Source organism: Lolium rigidum, chromosome 6 (assembly GCF_022539505.1).
Source record: "Lolium rigidum isolate FL_2022 chromosome 6, APGP_CSIRO_Lrig_0.1, whole genome shotgun sequence".
NCBI classification, from domain to species: domain Eukaryota; kingdom Viridiplantae; phylum Streptophyta; class Magnoliopsida; order Poales; family Poaceae; genus Lolium; species Lolium rigidum.
Genome location: NC_061513.1, coordinates 166,901,596 through 166,925,752, shown reverse-complemented (window position 1 = coordinate 166,925,752; position 24,157 = coordinate 166,901,596). Strand labels below are relative to the sequence as shown.

Here is a 24,157-nt window from a genome sequence, read left to right as displayed (position 1 = left end):
AGTCTAATCCATTCTTAGGAATAAACCATCACGACCATTTCTATGGTAAGTACCTTACTAAGTCCCAATATTGAAGTTTTGGTAGTAAGGGTAAAACAAAGACCTATTTTATCAAATAGGAGAATGTTATCCAATTAGTCCTCAATTAAGACTGTCAGGACAAGAAGAAGTCCCAATCATTGAATATTCAATGAGAAAGGAAACAAGCTTATAATATTGGAGGAAATTATGGAAGTAAAGGAAGTAATAGTTGTTTGATGTCAAACACTAATGGATTCCAGGAAGAATCTGGACAAGGGATATATTCAATTATATCCAGTGAGATCACCATGGAGTTCGAGAAAAGATTTAGTCTGCACAAGTCAGATCCACACTTCGGAAACGTGAGAGAGTTCAAACTTCGAGGACGAAGTTTAGTTTAAGGGGTAGAGACTGTAATATCCCAGGTATTGGGGTTACAAAAATAGAGGAAACAGATGTGTGCATTGCATTCATGCATAGAAAATCCGGGGAATTTTCGCGCTTTAAAGTAAAACAGTCACAGTAACTGAAGTTTCACTTGACCTTGGTGGAATTGAAGTAGCTCATCAAGTCAAGCGCTATAAACCTCAATGTGACATTGGTAAAACCTTGTTTTGGGTAGAGATGATTTGATCTAAGGGGTTAGATCAAATGGAACTAATAATCAACACAACAACACTTTACTCACTGATCAATTGTTTGATCTTATAAAAGATCATAATATGGAATTCCCTGCCATAACATATGAACCTACAATTAATTGGAAATCAAGTAACAATAATTGGGAAACCATTCTTCATTTATCTTCTCCATGTACAAAACTAAACCTTGATCCTACCATGAACCTCATGGTATTCATTCTACCTTAATCTTAGAAACAAGACAAGGAGATCAACTTTCAAAATATATATCCTTATCTAATCTATATTATTATACACCAAACCTAGAGAGGTGAGAGTTCTATAATGATTGTTAGAGAGGCAATAACCAACCTTGAGCTAAACCTTGGATATACATCCATGTATTCAAATTATCATCTTTAATAGAAGCCTAAGATATTATTCAAGACAATCCCAAATAAGAGAGACCATTCATACCAATCTTAGAATTACCTATTTAAGAATAAAGGACAACCAATGAACTTAAGTATTAGGTTGTAAACCATTTCCCTTGGAGTGGTGAGATAACCTAATATCACATGGAATAAGATGATATCCATGAATTGATAAAGTAAGGAGGAAACTAATTCAATTAAGTTAGACAATTGAATCTTTAGCTTAGCTACTTAAACAAATATTAGAAGTACTATACCCTAGTTGAACAAGACAATGCTTGATCATGGAAGTGAGAAACCTAGTTAATAAGAAATACCTTAGGAATCTAAACCTTGATCATTATAAATTAAGTGATGATCATAAACCCTAAGAATTTGAGGTAGAGATGTTAAGAACAAGTTGATCATGTTTAACCATGATCATGCTCTTGAGATATGTGAGGATAAGATAAATCCTAATAGGATAAGTAGATATCATTCACCACATGAAATCATGGGGAGATCACTAGTATGCAACCATAGGCTTATATCCTAACCTTATCTTGTGAACCACTTGGTGATCACAAGTAGAATTCTACCACATATACATTACACTCATTCTTCATCTAAGAAACATAAGAAAAACCTTAGAGTAAAACTCCATACTTAAATGGAGAGAAATCATCCATTCATATGACCAAAATTAATTATAAAAAGAACTATAATCAATATAGTTACTTCAATGATAAATTGAGGTAAATAATAGAAGTGAATTGGTGGAAGATAAAAACAATTCTAAAATCCTTAGTAATTAGAGAAGCACATGAAATATTAAACAAGTAACCATCTTATCATGGTTAGGGGAGACTAAACCCTACCAAATACATTATGGTGCCCTCTCCTTCTTACAATCTAGAATTATACCTCAACCCTAGTTTGTATATCACTTAGGTGATCACAATGAAAACCTAGGCCCCAGTTGAGTTTCAACTCATGTGTCAATAGGTAAATATAAACAGAACCCTAGTGTTGCACTCTAATTAAATCTTATACTTCAATTATTGAACATAAGAAGCACCCGGTGTTAAACCCTTTACCTAAACCTATGTGTGGTGATCAACCACTAAACCTTGTAAATAAGACCAAACCATTATGGAAACAATATCTACTTTAGATATTTTCAAAGATAAGAATAGTGATAACATTGAAATAGGATTATAATAATAATTATAAAACCCTAATAAATATATGCTCACATAAAATCATATGCAAATGACCAATTCCTCAAATAGAAACCAAGCCCTAAGAACAATCTCTCGAAATACTTTGGGTTGAAAGCATCAACCATAATCATTCAAAATAAAATTGATACACAAGATAAGAGAAATTAAAATAGTGCATAAAATCTTGCTTAATTAAAATTTACAAGAAAGCTCACTTATGTCAAATGGTTATTCCAGAATAACTCGAAATACAATGGCCCTTTATTTAGTAATAAAATTTTCAAAGTATAAATTACCTGTGGGGTATAAAATAATTTGAATTGAATTTAAAACAGAATACAAAATAGAAAAGGAAAACAGGAAATGAAAACGAGAAAAAGAAAAGGAGGAAAAAAAAACCTTACTTAGCTTACCCGGCCGTGGCAGCCCACCAACAGCCCACCTCGGCAGCCCTCGAGCATCGATCCGGCGAGACCAAGCCCACCAGCGACTGGCCCAACTTACCCCTTCACGACATTTCACGCGAAGGGGAGGATCATCGTCCACCTCCCGTTGCTGGAAGCAGCTCGGTGGCGTCTCCTCCGCCACCGGCCACGCCAAGATGCGCGCTGCCGCCCAAGCCGGCTATAAAGATCTCCGCGCCGCCGCCTGAAACCCTAGCACCTCAATTCCCTTTTTTCTCTGCTCCAAACTCGCCCATGACCGAAACCCTAGTCGCCCGTCTCCGATCATCACCGACGGTAGGGGTCACCCAAAGGACCAATAGGTAGTTCATAAGAAGCGCGTGAGTGTGAGGATTGTTCGGTAGAAGGAATCGAGGATTGGCGTGCTCGGTCGGGCGAAATCGACCGTTCCCTTCCGCTCGGAGTTCGCCGGAAAACTCGACCTCGCCGTCATCTCCGACCATCCCGGGCTTCGTCGAGCGGTTCTTCGGCTTCGAGGTTGATCTCGCGCGTCTTTAGGTTCTTCAATTACTTCAATTGATCCACCGTAGCTCCATCTAGCAAATTGGCCGGTTAGCACCACCGCGGGAAGGTTCGCCGGAGTTCCTCCGGTGACCATTTCTTGGCGGCGAGACCACCATCTTCCTCGAGCATGCCCATACGCATCCAATGGAACCGTTCGGCCATCCTCCCGTGGCCTAAAACGGCGCCGCCGTCGGCAACTGACCGCCGGTTGGCCGCAGTACTGCCCCTCGTGGCCACCGTGGCACTGACGTGGCCACTGGCCCACCTGTCTGCGTCTGTAGGTAGTAGTAGCCCGGGTACATTTAGTAGTTTTTGTTTAAAATTGAATTCAATAATTACTGCAACTTTGTAAATTCATATAAAATCCATTATAACTCAGAAAAAAGTAAATAATATACCAAAATTCTTAGAAAAGAAAAATCTATCCAATAAAAATATAATATGAAATTTTTATTTTTAATAAAAATTTAAATTGTTTTATACTTAATAATTAAGTCTTATCTTTTAATTCTAAAATCAATTAAAATTCAATAATTAAGAAAAGTTCTGAAATAAATAAAAAACCAGTAAACAAATAAAGAAAAACATGAAAACTAATTTTCTTTATTTGTTATTTTATTAAATCTTTAACTAGTGGAATTTAAACCCTAATTAATAATTGTCTTAATTATTAATTCTTTAAAAATAATAATAGGTCAAATTCAATATTCTTTTTAATTCAAAATTATTAATAACTTCAACTTTATAATGAAGTTATCAAGTTCATAACTATATGGTGATTAAGAAACCCTAATTCCATATTGAATAAAGAACACAACCTCATAATTATATGTGAAACCCAAAACCCTAATTCCACTAGGAATCCTAGCTCCACTATTTCATGTGAACTCCAAATTATTTTAAAACCTAAACTCAAGTTAACATGAGATCATGTTACTTCATTAGTAGTTATAGACCCATAATTATCAGCTAAATGCTTACCAAGTTCACATAAAATATAGGAACCCTAACACTAACAATTCAGCATCCTATTTATGTAAACTCAACAAACCAAGATAATCAAGTAGGGTTAACCAAGTATAAACCCTAGATCCTATTACCCAAAACTATCATTCCTATTCATTCCTATTTAGCATCACACCATGGTGATGATCCCTAATAGCAACCATGCCCATTATCTTGCATTACCTAACCATACTCCACTAAACCCTATCTCGTGTGAGAAAATTATTAAACATCCTATTTAAGGAAACCACTACTCCTTACTTAGTGAATCCAATAGCAAACCCTAGACAACCTCAGCCCTAATTGATATACTTCTTAATTTTTAAGAAGTATGTTCTTCAAAAGTTATTCTTTTGAAGTAAATAAAGAATCATCACCAACCCGCTTATAAAGACCTATAAACCCTAGCTAGCTATCACCGACAAGATGAACCCACCATGATAGCAACCCTGTATAATTAATTGCTTAAGTTGCTCATGCTTACGTAAAACCAATCAAGCCTAGTTGCTGATGAATCCAACCATGTTGTGAGCCATCTAATACTTACTCCAGAAACTAGTAGAAACCATAGTCAACCATAGAATCCCACAAACCTAATATCATACTTGTTCTTCATTTTAGAACATGTTCTTCAAAAGTTATTATTTTGAATTATATAATAAGTAATCATCAACCATGTATTATAGGACTTAAAATTGACAACTGCTCTTTACTTATTATACAACTACTATTCCTGGTTGTGTATGATTGTTACTATTCATTTTGCCATCTGCCTATGATTCTAAAACTACACAACCCTGAATAAGAACCTTGTTTGTGAATCATTCTAAAAGTGCAACACACCCTGAACTAATCATTATCACTCACTAATCCTAAATCATCAGGATTAGGTCACGCTTAGAATGATTGCATCTCATACTTATGCATTACTGCATTCTTGCCAATCTTTTAAACATCGTCCTTACTGGGACGATGATGCTATTTCAGAATTTGGAGTTATTGCGTATCGAAGACCTTGCCTGCATAATCTTGCAGTCAAGAAAGGCAAGTTCATCGCTTGCTCATGTCATTTGAGTACTTTTATCAAATTACTTGCAAAGTACTATGGTTATCACGATTACATAAAAACCAAAAAACCACTACTTTCATAACTATGAATATGACTATGTGGTGGGCAATGGAACCATGGATTGTGTTGATATGGTGGAGGTTCCATTGCACGGGTTATATCCATCTAGGATTAAACAACAAATGTCGCCAGTGATTCTTGTGCCGTAATACCCGTGTTAACCATAAGATCCGGAGTGGGACGGAGTAGTCAAAAGTGTTTCCACCTCTCGTTCATCAACGGATGCGCTTACCGTAGCGGTTGTGTCTTGCGGAGCAACTTGAGGGTGGGGAGCCCCTTCTAATTCCCCACGGTATAGCTGTTGCTTACCGTAGCGGTTGTCGCTTGCGGAACAACTTGAGGGTGGGGATCCCCTTCTAATTCCCCACGGTAATGTGGTCTATGATGGGTTGCGGCTACCGGCGAAGGAGTTTGGTTAACGAGTCCCAACCGTTGTCGTGGTCGGGGTCCACCCTGAAATTACGGGAATAATGGGACCGACGAGGACCCGGGGTCGGGGTATGCAACAAAGGGTGGGTGTTCGAGGTAGCGGAGGAACATGATTGGCTAGACCTTATACCGGGCCTCACACCAAAGGAAGTGTGGACGAGAACTTAAGCTCGGTTGGCACCAAGGTTAAGATCTCTTATGGGTAAAGCAACACACCTCTCGCGAGTGTAAAGAACCGTGACCTGTCACTCCCTGTTCCGGGATATGGAACTGCGAACGCGGCCGGAAAGGAGCTCCATGAAGTTCTAGTAAACCGGTGAAGGCCGACGGACATAGTTCTTCTGAATAAAAACAACCTCTTGAAGAAATGATTATGAAAACCTGCATTGGTATTAGACTTTCTGGTCTAATGCCGTAGCTAGTGCATTAAACACCTCTTTCCTATAATGAACTTGTTGAGTACGCTCGTACTCATCCCACTCTTAAATCCCCTGCTTAGATATGGAAGCATCGAAGGAGGATCTACAGTGCAACTTGAAGACCGAGGAGTCAACAACTACTTCAAGGGACAGGAACCTGTCAGAAGAGTCAGATACCACATCCAACAAGGAGAAACCTAGATTAGCAATAGAAAGGAATTAGCTTCCTAAACTTAGCTCCTATTTAGCTAGAATCTATTCATAGCCTCTGTAGCTAGTTAAATACTCTACAAGTAGAGTTCGTGTTAGGACTAGACCACGAGTCGTTCTTCTGGAGTTTATTTGCAGTTTTACCTCATTGTAAAGTAGGAGGTCTGTGATGATCTTATGTAAAGAGTCCGTATGTAATTCTATAGACATGCCTTGGACCCGCATATGTTTCTGTTGTACCACTCTGAGCGATATAATACTAGTGGAACGGTGTTTCATTGGTGTTATATCAGACTTGCATACTACACCATGCAGTGGTATGCCGGGTCACCACAGGTATGTTGTGGACGAGCACGGATTTTGGCTTTTCTACGCAGCACATCAGCGAAACATAGATTACCACCAACATTAACTTCAGGAGGTAGAGCAATTGATACTCCTAGATTCTCATTCAAGTCAATATGAATGACAGCCTGCTCTTTCTCATCTTCGACTATCATATTGTGGAGAATAACACAAGCTAGAATGATCCTTCCAACACTCTTTCTCTTCCATAGACGTGTAGGCCGCCGAACAACGGTAAAACGGGCCTGCAATACCCCGAAAGCACGCTCCACATCTTTCCTCGCCGCTTCTTGGAACTGGGCAAACAACTTATGCTCCTCTGTTTGGGGAAGTGGTATAGTCTTCATGAAGGCAGCCCACTCTGGGTATATACCATCAGCAAGGTAGTAACCCGTGGTATACTCATTCCCATTTACAGAAAACTGAACTTGAGGGGCTTCTCCTTTCAATGCATCGAAAAACAACGGGGACTGGTTGAGCACATTAAGGTCGTTGTTTGACCCAGCAACTCCAAAGAAAGCATGCCAAATATGAAGGTCCTGGGAAGCAACGGCTTCTAGGACCATTGTTGGAACTTCATAATCCCCACGGGTGAATTGCCCCCTCCATGCTAGAGGACACTTTTCCCATCGCCGGTGCATGCAATCAATACTTCCTAGCATTCCGGGGAACCCACGAGACTCGTTAGGCGAAGTAGACGCTCGACATCCTCCTGTGTGGGGCGTCGCAAGTAGTGCCCACCAAACACTTGAATCACCCCCCGTGCAAACTTGTCCAAGCACTCTAACGCAGTGGACTTCCCAATTTTCAAGTACTCATCAAGAGTATCTCGTAGGAGTACCGTATGCTAGCATGCGCATGGCTGCTTGTACACTTTTGCAATGGTGAGAGCCCTATTCGACCAGAACAGTCTGCCCTATAAGTGAAATAGGGAGACCACTGACCAAGGGCATTCACAATGCGTACAAAGAGATCCCTATTCATACGAAATCTTGTACGGAACATACTATCGGGCCGTCTTCTTTGTGATCTGCCTCATAAGTTTGCATTGCTCTCTTCTTTAAATCTACATCAGATTCGCCACTAGCATACAAAGCATTAGCCTCCTTCCAGCTTGCACAAAACCATGCAACTTTTTTCTTAATTTTCGTGAAGCGATCCTTCACATGCTTGACTAGCCTTGCCCTATTTTTTGGGGTGGTACTGTTGTAGACAGCAGCAACCTCTTTCCAATATTGCTCGTTCTTCCTATAATTTGATTGGATTGGGTCGTTTGAATTATTCAACCAAGCACTGACCTACAATATTATCAGAATGGGCTTATTATTGTGCTAGTAATGTAACACACAGAGAAAGCATGCAAAAAAATTCTTACCAATCTAAGATCCTCCTCTTTTGTCCATAGCAAACGTTTTCAGTCCTTGCACAATCATCAGTGTTGGTGTCATCACCAACTTTGATTGGCTGTGATGAAGTCCCATTTTCCACAGCTTGTATGTTGCTTGATGTGTTTGTATAGAAACCAAGGAAATCACCAGGCGGGTGAGAATACAATCCCCTGCTCAAGCATTAGATGATCAAACCATTAACTTTATATCATTTGTTTTACTCGCTACTGCAGATAATTTGTACGATCAGTATAATATGCTTAAAAGATTATAAGAGCAAGATTAATAAGAGAAGGAATACCGGCTATATAGCCATGCCACATCATTCTAGAGTCAACAAAAAACCCACCCATATAATAGACTGGCTATTAGAGGGCTGTTAATTGGGTTTTAATTACAATTAAATTACTTAATGCAGGGCTATTATTGGGCCAAGCCTGCATGCAAACACCTTTTTCTTGGAAGATGTGATAGAGCCGGGCGATACCTCAAGCGCCGGGCCCTCCTCCCTGGTGCCCGCGCGCCTGGTAGCTTCTGCTTCGCACAAGAATCAAGCGGCTGGGCTTTCTTTTGTCGGCCCATTATATTTACCGGTGGTTTGCTACGAAGTTGACTTCGGCGACGAGCTGGGATCGAAAGGTATCGCGTGATTGTTCTGTCTCTTCGCTTTTGACTTTTCTTGTGCTCGCTCGTACCGGTTCGGAGCGAGGCGGCTATTTAAATTGGTGATAATTCTCCTGGCGTGTCGAGGTGGGACTAAAAATCTACGATATGTGCTTGCTCCTGTACCGGACTGATGCTGCTCGCAGGTGCGATACGACACGGCACGCATATGCCAGGCGCTGCTGGTGCCATGCACTAATCTCTCTCACTTGCGTTGCTCTAATTATGTGGGGTCCACGCTGAGCTGCATGCATGTTTCTAGTTCTTGCGCGGTCATGTGTGCGTGCATGTGAGTCTCTATGGCCATGGAGAGTACCTTTTACGTTTTCCTTTTAGAAGCATGTAACTGCGTACAGTACCTTTTCTTTTATAAACATGCAGCGTATATCTTAGATGTAGGCTTTGTACATTAAGTCATAAAAAATATTATGCAAAAGAACAAATAACACCTACAATTTGGAACAAAAATTCAGGCCGTAATTTCCAAGCAGTGGAATAAATAGCCAGTGAACTATGAAGAAAAGTTTTAACAAAATTCGAACAGAGTTTTAATAAAGTACATGATTCCACTCCTAGCACCACCGCCACGTCCTAGGTGGAGTAGAACAAGAGCCTAGAACAATATCCTAGACAGAGGGGAGCAAGGGCCTGGATAGTAGGGAACAACACCCTAGAGAGTAGCAATGACCTACACGCACGGGAACAACAACCTAGACAGTATGGAACAACACCCTAGACGGCGGGGAACAACGAACTACATGGAGGGGAACAACAACATGGACAGAGGGGAACAACAGCCTAGACAGTATGGAACAACACCCTAGACGGCGGGGAACAACGAACTACATGGAGGGGAACAACAGCATGGACAGAGGGAAACAACAGCCTAGACAGTATGGAACAACGCCCTAGACGGCGGGGAACAACGAACTACATGGAGGGGAACAACAACATGGACAGAGAGGGAACAAACAGCCTATACAGTATGGAACAACACCCTAGACGGCGGGAACAACGAACTACACGGAGGGGAACAACAGCGAGGGGAACAACGAACTACACGGAGGGGAACAACAACCTAGACGGAGAGTAATAATGAACTACACGCACGGGAACAACAACCTAGACAGTATGGAATAACAGCCTAGACGGTGGAGAACAACGACCTACACGAAGGGGAACAACGACATAGACGGCAAGGAACAACGACCTATACTGAGAGGAACAATGACCTAGATGGCGGGGAACAACGACTTACACGGAGGGGAACAATGACATAGACCGAGAGGAAGAACGACCTACACGGAACGGAACAACAACCTAGACAGCGGGGAACTACAACCTATAGAAGAGAAACAATAGCCTAGGTGGAGTGGAACAACATCTTAAATAGAGGGAAACAATAGCCTTGAGGGAAAACATTAACCTTGACGTAGGATAAAAAAGAAGAGCCTAAACGAAAAGGAACAAGAACTTAGACGAAAGAAACAAGATCTTAGACGAAGGGAGGACAAAAGTTATATATAGTGGAACAAGAGTTTAGGCGAGAATGTGAGAAATAACAAATAAAATAACAGGAAGTCCTAAGTGTAGAAAATAATACATAAAAAATAAGTACTAAATAAAAAATACATTGATATATAAATATTGATTAAAAATAAAAGAAAATATTAAAACAAAAAATAGAAAACAAAACCATGAAAAAAACAAAATAAAAGTGAATGAAACATGTAAAAGAAAAAATGAAAAAAAATCCTAACTAAAAGTGAAGGCAGGACATACTTATAAACATGAATAGAATGCTCGGGTCACAAGGAAACGTAACGCTCAATGAAAGAGTACGGAAACCAGATGTCGTGTCTATATTTTTTTTGTTCGCGAACAAAAAAAAGATCTCGTGTCTATAGTAGATAAATAAGGGTGTGCGTGACTAACAAACATGAGCTGAAAATCCCAGGGTAAGCGCCACTCTCGCGTGAACTGGTAGCTGGCAGCTGGGCGTCATCACGTACACGGAAGAACCGGAATCATGCATCTGACAGTTCTCGAACGAAAACGAACGAAGAAACGCTTATATGGGCCGAGTCCATCAGCCGAGTTGTTCAGCGAACCGGTACTCCCGAGCGCGCGCGCGCTAGGGAGCAGAGACGCAAGCGCCGGCTCTCCTCTCTCTCATCTTTTCTCTCTCTTCCCCCTAGGAGTTTAATGACATGGCAATGGTTATAGCCTGCTGAGTAGGCATTGTTGTACTTGCTCTAACCACAATGTGGCCCCATATACAAACTAATGATTAGGCGAGCAAACATCACGTAATTGCACACGTGCTCCAACCCTCAACGTCATCACAGAGTGAAGGCATTCAGATACCAGATAGGCGCCGGCACTATCGCATTGGGCTGCCGGCTGAGCATTCTTTATTTGGGGATGATGCTCCTACACCGGTGCTCCATACGTCAGCTTCGATAGAATTTAAAATTTAAAATAAAAAAATTAAAATGATATTCATACGAAATTCGAACGAAATTTATAAAAAAGTAACTCGTATTTAAACTAACAAACTAAAAAAACATCTAGCGGCCTCGTGAGCGTCACTGGATGGCCCGAAGGACCAGTCGTCGGCGGCGGCGGCCTTCTCCTCCTTTGGCGCCGGCACCTCGGAAGGCCTGGCGAGGTCGACGAAGTTGGCGCCGTGGTCCCTGGCGGACCAAACCGCCACCTGCCGCAGGTCCATCGTGATCTGTCGGTAGTCCTCATCGATGGAGCGTCCGACGATGAAGTTCTGACCGGGGAACTCCTCCAGGTCGTCGCCGCCACGAAGGGCTACCTACGCCTCCGCCTCCATCTCCCACCATTGCTTCTTCTTCGCTGGCGGAAGTGGTGGCGAGGTCGTGCCTTCCTACCGTTGTCCGAAGACACGCGCCTCGCCCTGTCGCGGATGATGACGCCTCCGGAAGGAGGCGCGGCCGAGCGCGTGCGGGCGATGGCTGACGACGATCCGGTGTGCGAGCTTCCGGACGCCGCGGTCCTTTCCGGCGCCCTCTGTAGAGTCGGCGCCATGCACGCCGCATGCGGGAAGTACATCGGGTCGCATGGCCTGTTGCCGCGGACGCGCTGGCGAAAGCCGTACTGGCACAGCTTGGTGTCGACGTCGCGGCCGTACCACCAGGCACGTCGGCCGACGGTGTTGAAGCGGCCGAGCGAGCGGTCAGCCGCCCGCGCGAGCTCGACGGTGCGCTCATCTTCGAAGCACCACTGCCAGGCCGGGCTATCGACCGCGTTGTCCGGCAAGTTCCTCTCCGCCGGCATCATCAGGCTCCACCGTTCCCTCGCGAGGTCTCGCATCTATGGTCCTGCCGGTGGCACGGCGAAGCCGGCGTTGGAGACGTGCCAGTCGTGCGGGAGTTTGTACTGTACTGGAACATGGATGCGGTGCTAGTACAGTACATCGACCTCGTTGAGGCTGAGCTGCAACGAGTGGAGCATGATGCGTCCGCTGCCGCCGGTCTCGTCGGTGGGTGCGTGGGAGGTTTGCGACGCGGTTGGACGACGGCTGCTAGGGTTGGAAGGCGGGGAAGAAGAGAAGTGCGCGTCGGGGGGTTTAGAGGGAGGCAGCGGACGCGCATTGAAGGCGCGTGGGTAAGGTAGGTGGATGCCGTGTGGCGAGTCGCCGCCCTCGTCTCCGCTTGGGTTTCCGCGCTGGAGGCCATTAACGCCAACAACCAAAGTTCTCGCGCCGTTTCCGATGCGAACCATCGCGTCCTCTCGCTGACAAAGCGCCCCACCCGCGAAAGCTGTCGTGCCGCGAGGCGCCGGTGCGCCCGATTCGCGGCCTTCCCCAAGGGGCCAGCATGGGGTTGCCGGTGCTTCTACTGGGCTCAAAAAAGCGCCGACGCTATTTGGGGCGCGCCGGTGTGAGTCAATTTGCGCTGCCGGCTCCCAAAATGCTATCGCGGCCGCCAGTGGAGATGCTCTAATTAAGTGGCGTTTTAAAATTAATATTTGATACGTCTCAAACGTATCTATAATTTCTGATGTTCCATGCTAGTTTTATGACAATACCTACATGTTTTGCTCACACTTTATAATGTTTTTATGCATTTTCTAGGACTAACCTATTAACAAGATGCCGAGGTGCCAGTTCCTGTTTTCTGCTGTTTTTGGTTCTAGAAAAGCTGTTCGGGCAATATTCTCGGAATTCGACGAAACAAAAGCCAAACCTCCTATTTCTCCGAGGGACACACGGAGCCAGAAGGACAAGCCAGGGGGAGGCCCACGGCCTCCAGACCACAGGGGGGCGGCCAAGGAGGGGGCGCGCCGCCATATGGGGTGGGCCCCCCGGGCACCCCCTCACGCCGCCCTTTCGCCTATATATTCCCTCGCGATGCGAAAACCCTACATGAATCGACGATATTCCACGAAGAGTTCCGTAGCCGCCGCCATCGCGAAGACAAGTTTCGGGGGACATAATCTCTGTTTCGGCACGCCGCCGGGACGGGGAAGTGCCCTCGGGAGCCTTCTCCATCGACGCCACCGCCTCCATCATGCTCCGTGAGTAGTTCCCCCATGGACTACGGGTTCTAGCAGTAGCTAGTTGGTACTCTCTCTCCCATGTACTTCAATACAATGATCTCATGAGCTTCCTTACTTGATTGAGATCCATCGATGTAATCGGTGTTGTGTTTGTTGGGATCCGATGAATTGTTACATTATGATCGGTCTATCTATAAAGTTTGTGAAGTTATTGTTGCTGCAATCTTGTTGTGTTTTATGCTTGTCACTAGTGCACGAGTGGCATGATCTTAGATTTAAGCTCTATAATTATTTCTTAGATTGTATCTACAAGTTGTTTGCACATGTCTATGTCCGGAACCCGAAACCCAGAGTGACAGCAACTGGGATAACTGGAGGGGATGGCTTAGATATGAGGATCACATGTTTTCACGGAGTGTTAATGCTTTGCTCCGGTACTCTATTAAAAGGAGTACCTTAATTACCAGTAGATTCCCTTGAGGCCCGGCTGCCACCGGCTGGTAGGACAAAAGATGTTATGCAAGTTTCTGATGTCTACTCACGCTTCTTTTCCTGTAGACAGTGTTGGGCCTCCAAGAGCAGAGGTTTGTAGAACAGCAACAAGTTTTCGCTTAAGTGGATCACCCAAGGTTTATCGAACTCAGGGAGGAAGAGGTCAAAGATATCCCTCTCAAGCAACCCTGCAATCACGATACAAGAAGTCTCTTGTGTCCCCAACACACCCAATACACTTGTCAGATGTATAGGTGCACTAGTTCAGCGAAGAGATAGTGAAATACAAGTGGTATGAATGAATATGAGCGGTAGTAACGGCGCCAGAAAATAGCTTGCTGGCGTGCAGTTGATGGTAGTAATATTGCAGGAAGTAAAGATGCAGTAGAACAGTAAATAAGCGATGATTGCGGTATTTGGAAACAAGGCCTAGGGATCATACTTTCACTAGTGGACACTCTCAACATTGATCACATAATAAAACCACTCTACACTCTCTTGTTGGATGATGAACACCACTAATTGTGTAGGGCTACAAGAGCACCTCAATGCCGGAGTTAACAAGCTCCACAACATTCGATGTTCATATTTAAATAACCTTAGAGTGCATGATAGACCAACGCAATTATACGAAGTACTAACATAGCATGCACACTTGTCACCATCAAGCTATGAAAGGAGGAATAGATCACATCAATACTATCATAGTAATAGTTAACTTCATAATCTACAAGAGATCACAATCATAAACTACGCCAAGTACTACATGATGCACACACTTGTCACCATTACATCATGGAGGAGGAATAGACTACTTTAATAACATCACCAGAGTAGCACATAGATTAATAGTGATATAAAGCACATTGCAATCATAATGGAATATAAATAAGCACTTCACTATGCTATTCTGAATTACTCTCTGGCAAGATAACGAACACTAATTCATCATGTAGGCAAACCTTAAAGATGTATTCCCAAGTACTAATAAACACCCCATGCTGTCACTGTGAGCATTCATAGGAGGTACTAACACACCACAATTTGATAGAGACATCCAACTCAAATCATAACTCAGTGAATAAGTATTCTGTGAAATATAGCCTAAGAGACCCACACGGTGCACACACTGTCACCTTTACACACGTGGGACAAGGAGTCTCCGGAGATCACATAAGTAAAATCTACTTGAATAACATAACGACATCTTGATTACAAAGCTCATCATATGGATCTCAATCATGTAAGGCAGCTCATGAGATCATTGTATTGAAGTACATGGGGGAGAGAGATGAACCACATAGCTACCGGTACAGCCCTTAGCCTCGATGGAGAACTACTCCCTCCTCATGGGAGACAGCAGCGGTGATGAAGATGGCGGTGGTGTCGATGGAGATGCCTTCCGGGGGCAATTCCCCGTCCCGACGGCGTGCCGGAATAGAGACTTCTGTCCCCCGAATCTTGGCTTCGCGATGGCGGCGGCTCTGGAAGGTTTCTCGTACCGTGGCTTATTCCCCCGAAGTTTTTAGGTCAGGAAGGCTTTTATAGGCGGAGAGTCGGAGTTGGAGAGGCTACGGGGCAGCCACACAACAGGGGGCGCCCTCCGGTCCGCGCCGCCACCATGTGTGGTGGCCCTGGGCCTCTCCTCTGGCCCCTCTTTCGGTGCTCTGGAAGCTTCCATGAAATATAAGATACTGGGCGTTGATTTCATCCAATTCCGAGAATATTTCCTTACTAGGATTTCTGAAACCAAAAACAGCAGAAAACAGAAGCGGCACTTCGGCATCTCGTCAATAGGTTAGTTCCGAAAAACGCATAAAATCATCATAAACTGTGAACAAAACATGTAGGTATTGTCATAAAACAAGCATGGAACGTCGGAAATTATAGATACGTTGGAGACGTATCAGCATCCCCAAGCTTAGTTCCTACTCGTCCTCGAGTAGGTAAACGATAAAAAGAATAATTTCTGAAGTGACATGCTACTTACATAATCTTGATCATACTGTTGTAAAGCATATGAGATGAACGAAGTGATTCAAAGCAATGGTAAAGACAATGAGTAAACAACTGAATCATATAACAAAGACTTTTCATGAATAGTACTTTCAAGACAAGCATCAATAAGTCTTGCATAAGAGTTAACTCATAAAGCAATAGATCCAAAGTAAAGGCATTGAAACAACACAAAGGAAGATTTAAGTTTCAGCAGTTGCTTTCAACTTTCAACATGCATATCTCATGGATAATTGTCAACATAAAGTAATATGATGAATGCAAATATGCAAGTATGTAAGAATCAATGCACAGTTGACACAAGTGTTTGCTTCTAAGATGGAAGGAAGTAGGTAAACTGACTCAACATAAAGTAAAAGAATGGCCCTTTGCAGAGGGAAGCATGGATTACTATTTTTGTGCTAGAGCTTTTATTTTGAAAACATAGAAACAATTTTGTCAACGGTAGTAATAAAGCATATGTGTTATGTATAAGATATCCTACAAGTTGCAAGCCTCATGCATAGTATACCAATAGTGCCCGCACCTTGTCCTAATTAGCTTGGATTTACATGGATTATCATTGCATAGCATATGTTTTAACCAAGTGTCACAAAGGGGTACCTCTATGCCGCACTGTACAAAGGTCTAAGGAGAAAGCTCGCATTGGATTTCTCGCTTTTGATTATTCTCAACTTAGACATCCATACCGGGACAACATAGACAACAGATAATGGACTCCTCTTTAATGCATAAGCATTCAACAACAAATAATATTCTCATAAGAGATTGAGGATTGTTGTCCAAAACTGAAACTTCCACCATGGATCATGGCTTTAGTTACCGGCCCAATGTTCTTCTCTAACAATATGCATACTCAAACCATTGATCATGATAAATCACCCTTACTTCAGACAAGACGAACATGCATAGCAACTCACATGATATTCAACAAAGTAATAGTTGATGGCGTCCCCAGGAACATGGTTATCGCACAACAAGCAACTTATTAGGAAATAAGATACATAAGTACATATTCAATACCACAATAGTTTTTAAGCTATTTTCCCATGAGCTATATATTGCAAAGACAAAGGAATGAAATTTTAAAGGTAGCACTAAAGTAATTTACTTTGGAATGGCGGAGAAATACCATGTGGTAGGTAGGTATGGTGGACACAAATGGCATAGTTTTTTTTGCTCAAGGATTTGGATGCACGAGAAGTATTCCCTCTCAGTACAAGGCTTAGGCTAGCAAGGTTGTTTGAAGCAAACACAAGTATGAACCGGTACAGCAAAACTTACATAAGAACATATTGCAAGCATTATAAGACTATACATTGTCTTCCTTGTTGTTCAAACACCTCACTAGAAAATATCTAGACTCTAGAGAGACCAATCATGCAAACCAAATTTCAACAAGCTCTATGTATTTCTTCATTAATAGGTGCAAAGTATATGATGCAAGAGCTTAAACATGAGCACAACAATTGCCAAGTATCAAATTATCCAAGACATTATACCATTTACCACATGAAGCATTTTTCTGATTCCAACCATAATAACAATTAACGAAGCAGTTTCAACCTTCGCCATGAACATTAAGAATAAAGCTAAGAACATATGTGTTCATATGCAACAGCGGAGCGTGTCTCTCTCCCACACAATGAATGCTAGGATCCAATTTATTCAAAAAAACAAAAACAAAAGCAAACAGACGCTCCAAGTAAAGCACATAAGATGTGATGGAATAAAAATATAGTTTCACTAGAGGTGACCTGATAAGTTGTTGATGAAGAAGGGGATGCCTTGGGCATCCCCAAGCTTAGATTCTTGAGTCTTATTGAAATATGCAGGGATGAACCACGGGGGCATCCCCAAGCTTAGACCTTTCACTCTTCTTGATCATATTGTATCATCCTCCTCTCTTGACCCTTGAAAACTTCCTCCACACCAAACTCAAAACAAACTCATTAGAGGGTTAGTGCATAATCAAAAATTCACATGTTCAGAGGTGACACAATCATTCTTAACACTTCTGGACATTGCACAAAGCTACTGGAAGTTAATGGAACAAAGAAATCCATCAAACATAGCAAAACAGACAATGTGAAATAAAAAGGTAGAATCTGTCAAAACAGAACAGTCCGTAAAGACAAATTTTTTAGAGGCACTTAACTTGCTCAGATGAAAAAGCTCAAATTTAATGAAAGTTGCGTACATATCTTAGGATCACTCACGTAAATTGGCAGATTTTTCTAAGTTACCTACAGAGTATACTACTCAAATTCGTGACAGCAAGAAATCTGTTTCTGTGCAGTAATCCAAATCTAGTATCAACCTTACTATCAAAGACTTTACTTGGCACAACAATGCAATAAAATAAGGATAAGGAGAGGTTGCTACAGTAGTAACAACTTCCAAGACACAACAAAACAGTAGCAAAATAAAAACATGGGTTATCTCCCAAGAAGTGCTTTCTTTATAGCCATTAAGATGGGCTCAGCAATTTTAATGATGCACTCCCAAGAAATCAGAGTTGAAGCAAAAGAGAGCATCAAGAAGCAAATTCAAAACACATTTAAGTCTAACCCACTTCCTATGAAAAGGAATCTTGTAAATAAACAATTTCATTAAGCATAATGCAACAAGCATAGAAAAATAAAACAAGTGTAACTTCAAAAATTTCAGCTTATAGAGAGGTGTTTTAGTAACATGAAAATTTCTACAACCATATTTTCCTCTCTCGTAAAGATTTTCAGTAGCATCATGAACAAACTCAACAATATAACTATCACATAAAGCATTCTTATCATGAGTCTCATGCATAAAATAATTACTACTCCCAACATAAGCATAGTCATTCTTATTAATTGTAGTGGGAGCAAATTCAACAAGGTAGATATCATTAAATATAGGAGGCATATTGTAATCATAATTAAATTTATCCTCCATAGTAGGCAGCACCAAAAGACCACTATCATTATAATCATCATAAATAGGAGGCAAAATATCATCAAAGAAAATTTTCTCCTCAATGCTTGGGGGACTAAAAATATCATGCTCATCAAAGCCAGCTTCCCCAAGCTTAGTATTTTCCATAGCATTAGCAACACTGGTGTTCAAAGCATTCATCCTAATAACATTGCCATTAGCATGCAAATAAGGTTCCATATGTTTTTTAATTTTCACATCACACAATTCATGTCTTAACTTAGGAAATAAATTAAAAAGCTCACAGTTGTTTTCCATTATGCCTTACTAGTGTAAAACAAGAAACAAAAAGATGCAATTGCAGGATCTAAAGGAAATAGCTTCGAGCACTCACACACCGGCAACAGTGCTAGGAAATAGCTTAGTAGTCGGAGGATGTGAATACATTTTACCTTACCTCCCCGGCAACGGCGCCAGAAAATAGCTTGCTATCTAATGTTGGCTTCTTTTCCTGTAGATAGTGTTGGGCCTCCAAGAGCAGAGGTTTGTAGAACAGCAGCAAGTTTTCCCTTAAGTGGATCACCCAAGGTTTATCGAACTCAGGGAGGAAGAGGTCAAAGATATCCCTCTCAAGCAACCCCGCAATCACGATACAAGAAGTCTCTTGTGTCCCCAACACACCTAATACACTTGTCAGATGTATAGGTGCACTAGTTCGGCGAAGAGATAGTGAAATACAAGTAGTATGGATGTATATGAGTGGTAATAACAATCTGAAATAAATATTGCAGCGAGTAAAAATGCAGTAGAACTTGTTGGAAACGGTGTTTCAATGATTAGAAACAAGGCCTAGGGATCATACTTTCACTAGTGGACACTCTCAACATTGCAATCATAATGGAGTATAAATAAGCACTTCACTATGCTATTCTGAATTACTCTCTGGCAAGATAACGAACACTAATTCATCATGTAGGCAAACCTTCAAGATGTATTCCCAAGTACTAATAAACACCCCACGCTGTCACTGTGAGCATTCATAGGAGGTACTAACACACCACAATTTCATAGAGACATCCAACTCAAATGATAACTCAGTGAATAAGTATTCTGTGAAATATAGCCTAAGAGACCCACACGGTGCACACACTCGTCACCTTTACACACGTGGGACAAGGAGTCTCCGGAGATCACATAAGTAAAATCCACTTGAATAACATAACGACATCTAGATTACAAAGCTCATCATATGGATCTCAATCATGTAAGGCAGCTCATGAGATCATTGTATTGAAGTACATGGGAGAGAGAGATGAACCACATAGCTACCGGTACAGCCCTTAGCCTCGATGGAGAACTACTCCCTCCTCATGGGAGATAGCAGCGGTGATGAAGATGGCGGTGGTGTCGATGGAGATGCCTTCCGGGGGCGATTCCCCGTCCCGGCGGCGTGCCGGAACAGAGACTTATGTCCCCCGAATCTTGGCTTCGCGATGGCGGCGGCTCTGGAAGGTTTCTCGTACCGTGGCTTATTCCCCCGAAGTTTTTAGGTCAGGAAGGCTTTTATAGGCGGAGAGTCGGAGTCGGAGGGGCTACGGGGCAGCCACACAACAGGGGGGCGCGCCCCCCTGGGCTGCGCCGCCACCATGTGTGGTGGCCCTGGGCCTCTCCTATGGCCCCTCTTCGGTGCTCTGGAAGCTTCCTTGAAATATAAGATACTGGGCGTTGATTTCGTCCAATTCCGAGAATATTTCCTTACTAGGATTTCTGAAACCAAAAACAGCAGAAAACAGGAACTGGCACTTCGGCATCTCGTCAATAGGTTAGTTCCGGAAAACGCATAAAATCATCATAAAGTGTGAACAAAACATGTAGGTATTGTCATAAAACAAGCATGGAACATCAGAAATTATAGATACGTTGGAGACGTATCAAGCAACCCAGCCTGTTTCACGAGTTTGAACAGTTTAGACTTGAACTAGTTAGTGAAGGATTCCTAGCCAGCATAGAGCTTCAAGCCACCTTGATTAGCCAGATCAAGGAAGCCCAGAAGGGAAACGCTAGCATCGACGGAATGAAGAGCCAAATAGCTGCAGGGAAAGCACCGGGATTCACCGAAGACGAAGCAGGAGTTCTTTGGTACAAAGGACGCCTATGTGTGCCAGCAGATTCTGAACTGAAGCAAGTCATCCTGAAAGAAGCCCATGACACCATCTACTCAATTCATCCCGGAGGTACCAAGATGTATCAAGACTTGAAGGAACAATTCTGGTGGCATGGAATGAAGAGAGAAATTGGAAGCTACATCGCCAAGTGTGATATCTGTCAACGAGTCAAGGTGGAACATCAGTGACCCACAGGATTGCTGCAGCAACTGCAGATTCCAGAATGGAAGTGGGACTCGGTAGGAATGGACTTGATCACTGGTTTGCCCAAATCCAGCAAAGGAAATGATTCAATCTGGGTAGTTGTCGATAGATTAACCAAGGTAGCCCATTTCATCCCCGTCAAGACTACATACCAAGGCCCAAAGTTAGCTGAGTTATACATCTCCAGAATAGTCGTCCTGCACGGAACCCCGAAGTCAATTGTGTCAGATAGAGGATCTCATTTTACCTCAAGATTCTGGCAGAAAGTACATGAAGGACTAGGAACCCGGCTGAATTTCAGCACCGTATATCACCCGCAGACCGACGGACAGACGGAAAGAGTCACCAGATACTGGAAGACATGTTGAGAGCATGTGTACTGGAATACGGATCCAAGTGGGAAGACCGCCTGCCTTACACGGAATTATCATACAACAACAGCTACCAAGCCAGCTTACGGATGGCCCCCTTTGAAGCCCCGTATGGAAGGAAGTGCCGTACCCTCTGAATTGGTCAGAAGTCGGAGAGAGCCAAGTCTTTGGACCAGATGTTCTTCGTGAAGCTGAAGAGAAAGTGCACAAGATCCGTGAATACCTCAAGATGGCGGAATCAAGACAGAAGAGCTACGCCGACAAGAGACGCCGAGAGATGACCTTCGAGATCGGAGATTTTGTCTATCTCAAAGTATCCCCCCTGAAAGGAATGCATAGATTCCAGCTGAAAGGAAAGCTTGCACCCCGATATGTCGGACCCTTCAAAGTTCTGAGTCGCCGAGGAGAAGTATCCTATCAACTGGAGCTACCGGAAGAAATGTCGGCTGTGCACGACGTGTTTCACATCTCACTACTCCGGAAGTGTCTAGAAGTGCCAGAGAAGACTGAAGTTTTCAAGAACATCGATCACAGATCGGTGGATATCAACAAGGACTTGATGTACCACAAAGTGCCGATTCGCATACTGGAAGAAGCTTTCAGAACCACCCGTACCCGGAGTATCAAGTTTCTGAAGATTCAGTGGAGCAACCATACCGAAGACGAAGCCACTTGGGAACGAGAAGACTACCCGAAGAAGGAGTACCCAGATCTCTTTAGTACCTAGTTTTCTTTAAGATCTCGGGACGAGATCTTTTGTAAGGAGGAAGGGTTTGTAACATCCCAAATTTCAAATAAATGAAGAAGGAGAAATTCAAATACTCAAATTTTAGAACCAACAAAAACTTTTATTTGCATATAGTGCTATGCATAGGACTTGTGCATTATTGTGTGAAATTCCATGATGATTGCTTATGTGCTTATGTACTACACCCTAAAACCCTAAATTGACCATGAGAAGATCACAAATCAAATCAAAGAAAAAGAAAGAAAATAAAATGGAGAAATCCTAAAACCCTCACATATGGTTTATGCCATTTTTGCAAATCTTTAACCTAGACCAATTTGGTTTTCACCATTAGTTGTATTATGTTACTAAACACTTATAACACTTTTGGAATCAAATAAATTCAAATAAAATCAAATTTGAACTCAAATTGTGATCACATGCACTAATGGTCAAATCTGCCATTTTTAGTCTGATCACTACTTTGATCCTCTGTATTTGGAGATTTTCAAACCAAACAAAACCAAATCCTTGCACCACATCCAAGTAAACATCAAGGTGAACAACTTTGGTAAAGACCACCAGTACAAATTCATCTTGCATCAAAAACTATGCTCAAGCAAAGTTGAGACTTTTTAACCAACTCAACATCACACCCACTTTGCAATTTTGCATTTCTTCTTATTTTTAAATTCCACCACCACCGTTGTGTGTCTCTGGTCATTTGCAACAAGTCCAACCAATCCAATTTCAAATTTTGGAATTGCATTGCATAGGGCAAATTGGACAAAAACTTGGAAAATTTAAATCTACTCAAATCCAAAACACTATTCTCAATAGTGCTTGGCCCAAACCCTCTCTCCACTTGTCTCAAACCTGTCCCCTGGTTCCCTCTAGCCCTAGCCCCATCATTGAAACCCTAGGAGGAGAGCTAAGCATGGCATAGCCATGGCCATGCCAGCCATGTTCCCCATGGACACCCTCTCCTCTCTCTTCTCTTCACCAGCCCTGGCCACCCCGCCAAATGGCGCCACCACACCCTCCTGCATCCACCGGCCCTAGCCCTTGTCGAGGAAGTTCCCTGCAGGCGCCAGACAAGCACGCGCCCATGGCGCCCGGACCATGCCGACGATGTCGTGGGCACGCCCACGGGCACGCACGGCGCACATGTCGCCTCGACATTCTGCGCCACCTCCGGCCCCCTCTCTCTTCCTTGAGCATCGCCGTGCCACCGCGAACACGTCGGAGACGCTCACGACACCGACCCACGCCCGCCGTTGCCGGAGAAGACGACCAAACCCCGCCTCGGGCGCGCAACACCTCGCGACCGCCCGACCGCGTTAGGCACCGCCTAGCCTGGCCAGCGCCGCCCAGAGAACCGCCTGGACATGCTGAACAGGATGCCGCCCTCACCTAGCTCGATAGCTCGCCGGAGAACCCGCGCCGTGATCGACATTGCCTCCGCACCCACGACACACCTCCGCGCCTATAAAAGGAAGCCTCCCTCGACGAATTCTTCACACCACCGCACTCACCTCTCCTCCCTCGACCTCCTAGCCACCTCGCCGCTCGACATTAGCCGCCGTAGCTCGCCAACTGCAACACCACTGCCGTGCGCCACCGCGGAAGCTCGCCGTCGATTGGAGCCACCCCAGGACGCACCGCTGGTACCAGGAGCTTCGCCGTCGTCGACATCATCTCCGCGCACACTGCCAACCACCGCTGGAGCCACGGTGAGCCCTTCGACCCCCTAGCCTTGCCGCGCCAGTGAGCTCCTCTCGCCGGCGACGACGACGAACCCGAGCCGTTAGATCTCAATCTAATCCAACGCCTCACACACCCCCGTACCGCTTCGCATTAAAAGAGAGGCTGACGGGTGGAGCCCACCCGTCAGGCAGCCCACGCG

At 43.4% G+C, this 24,157-nt stretch overlaps 1 pseudogene; it reads right to left on the bottom strand.

Moving 5' to 3' along the window:
- Positions 1–3,293: 3,293 nt before the first annotated feature.
- On the bottom strand, positions 3,294–7,791 carry LOC124663516 (annotated as a pseudogene).
- Between the last annotated feature and the right edge of the window lie 16,366 nt (positions 7,792–24,157).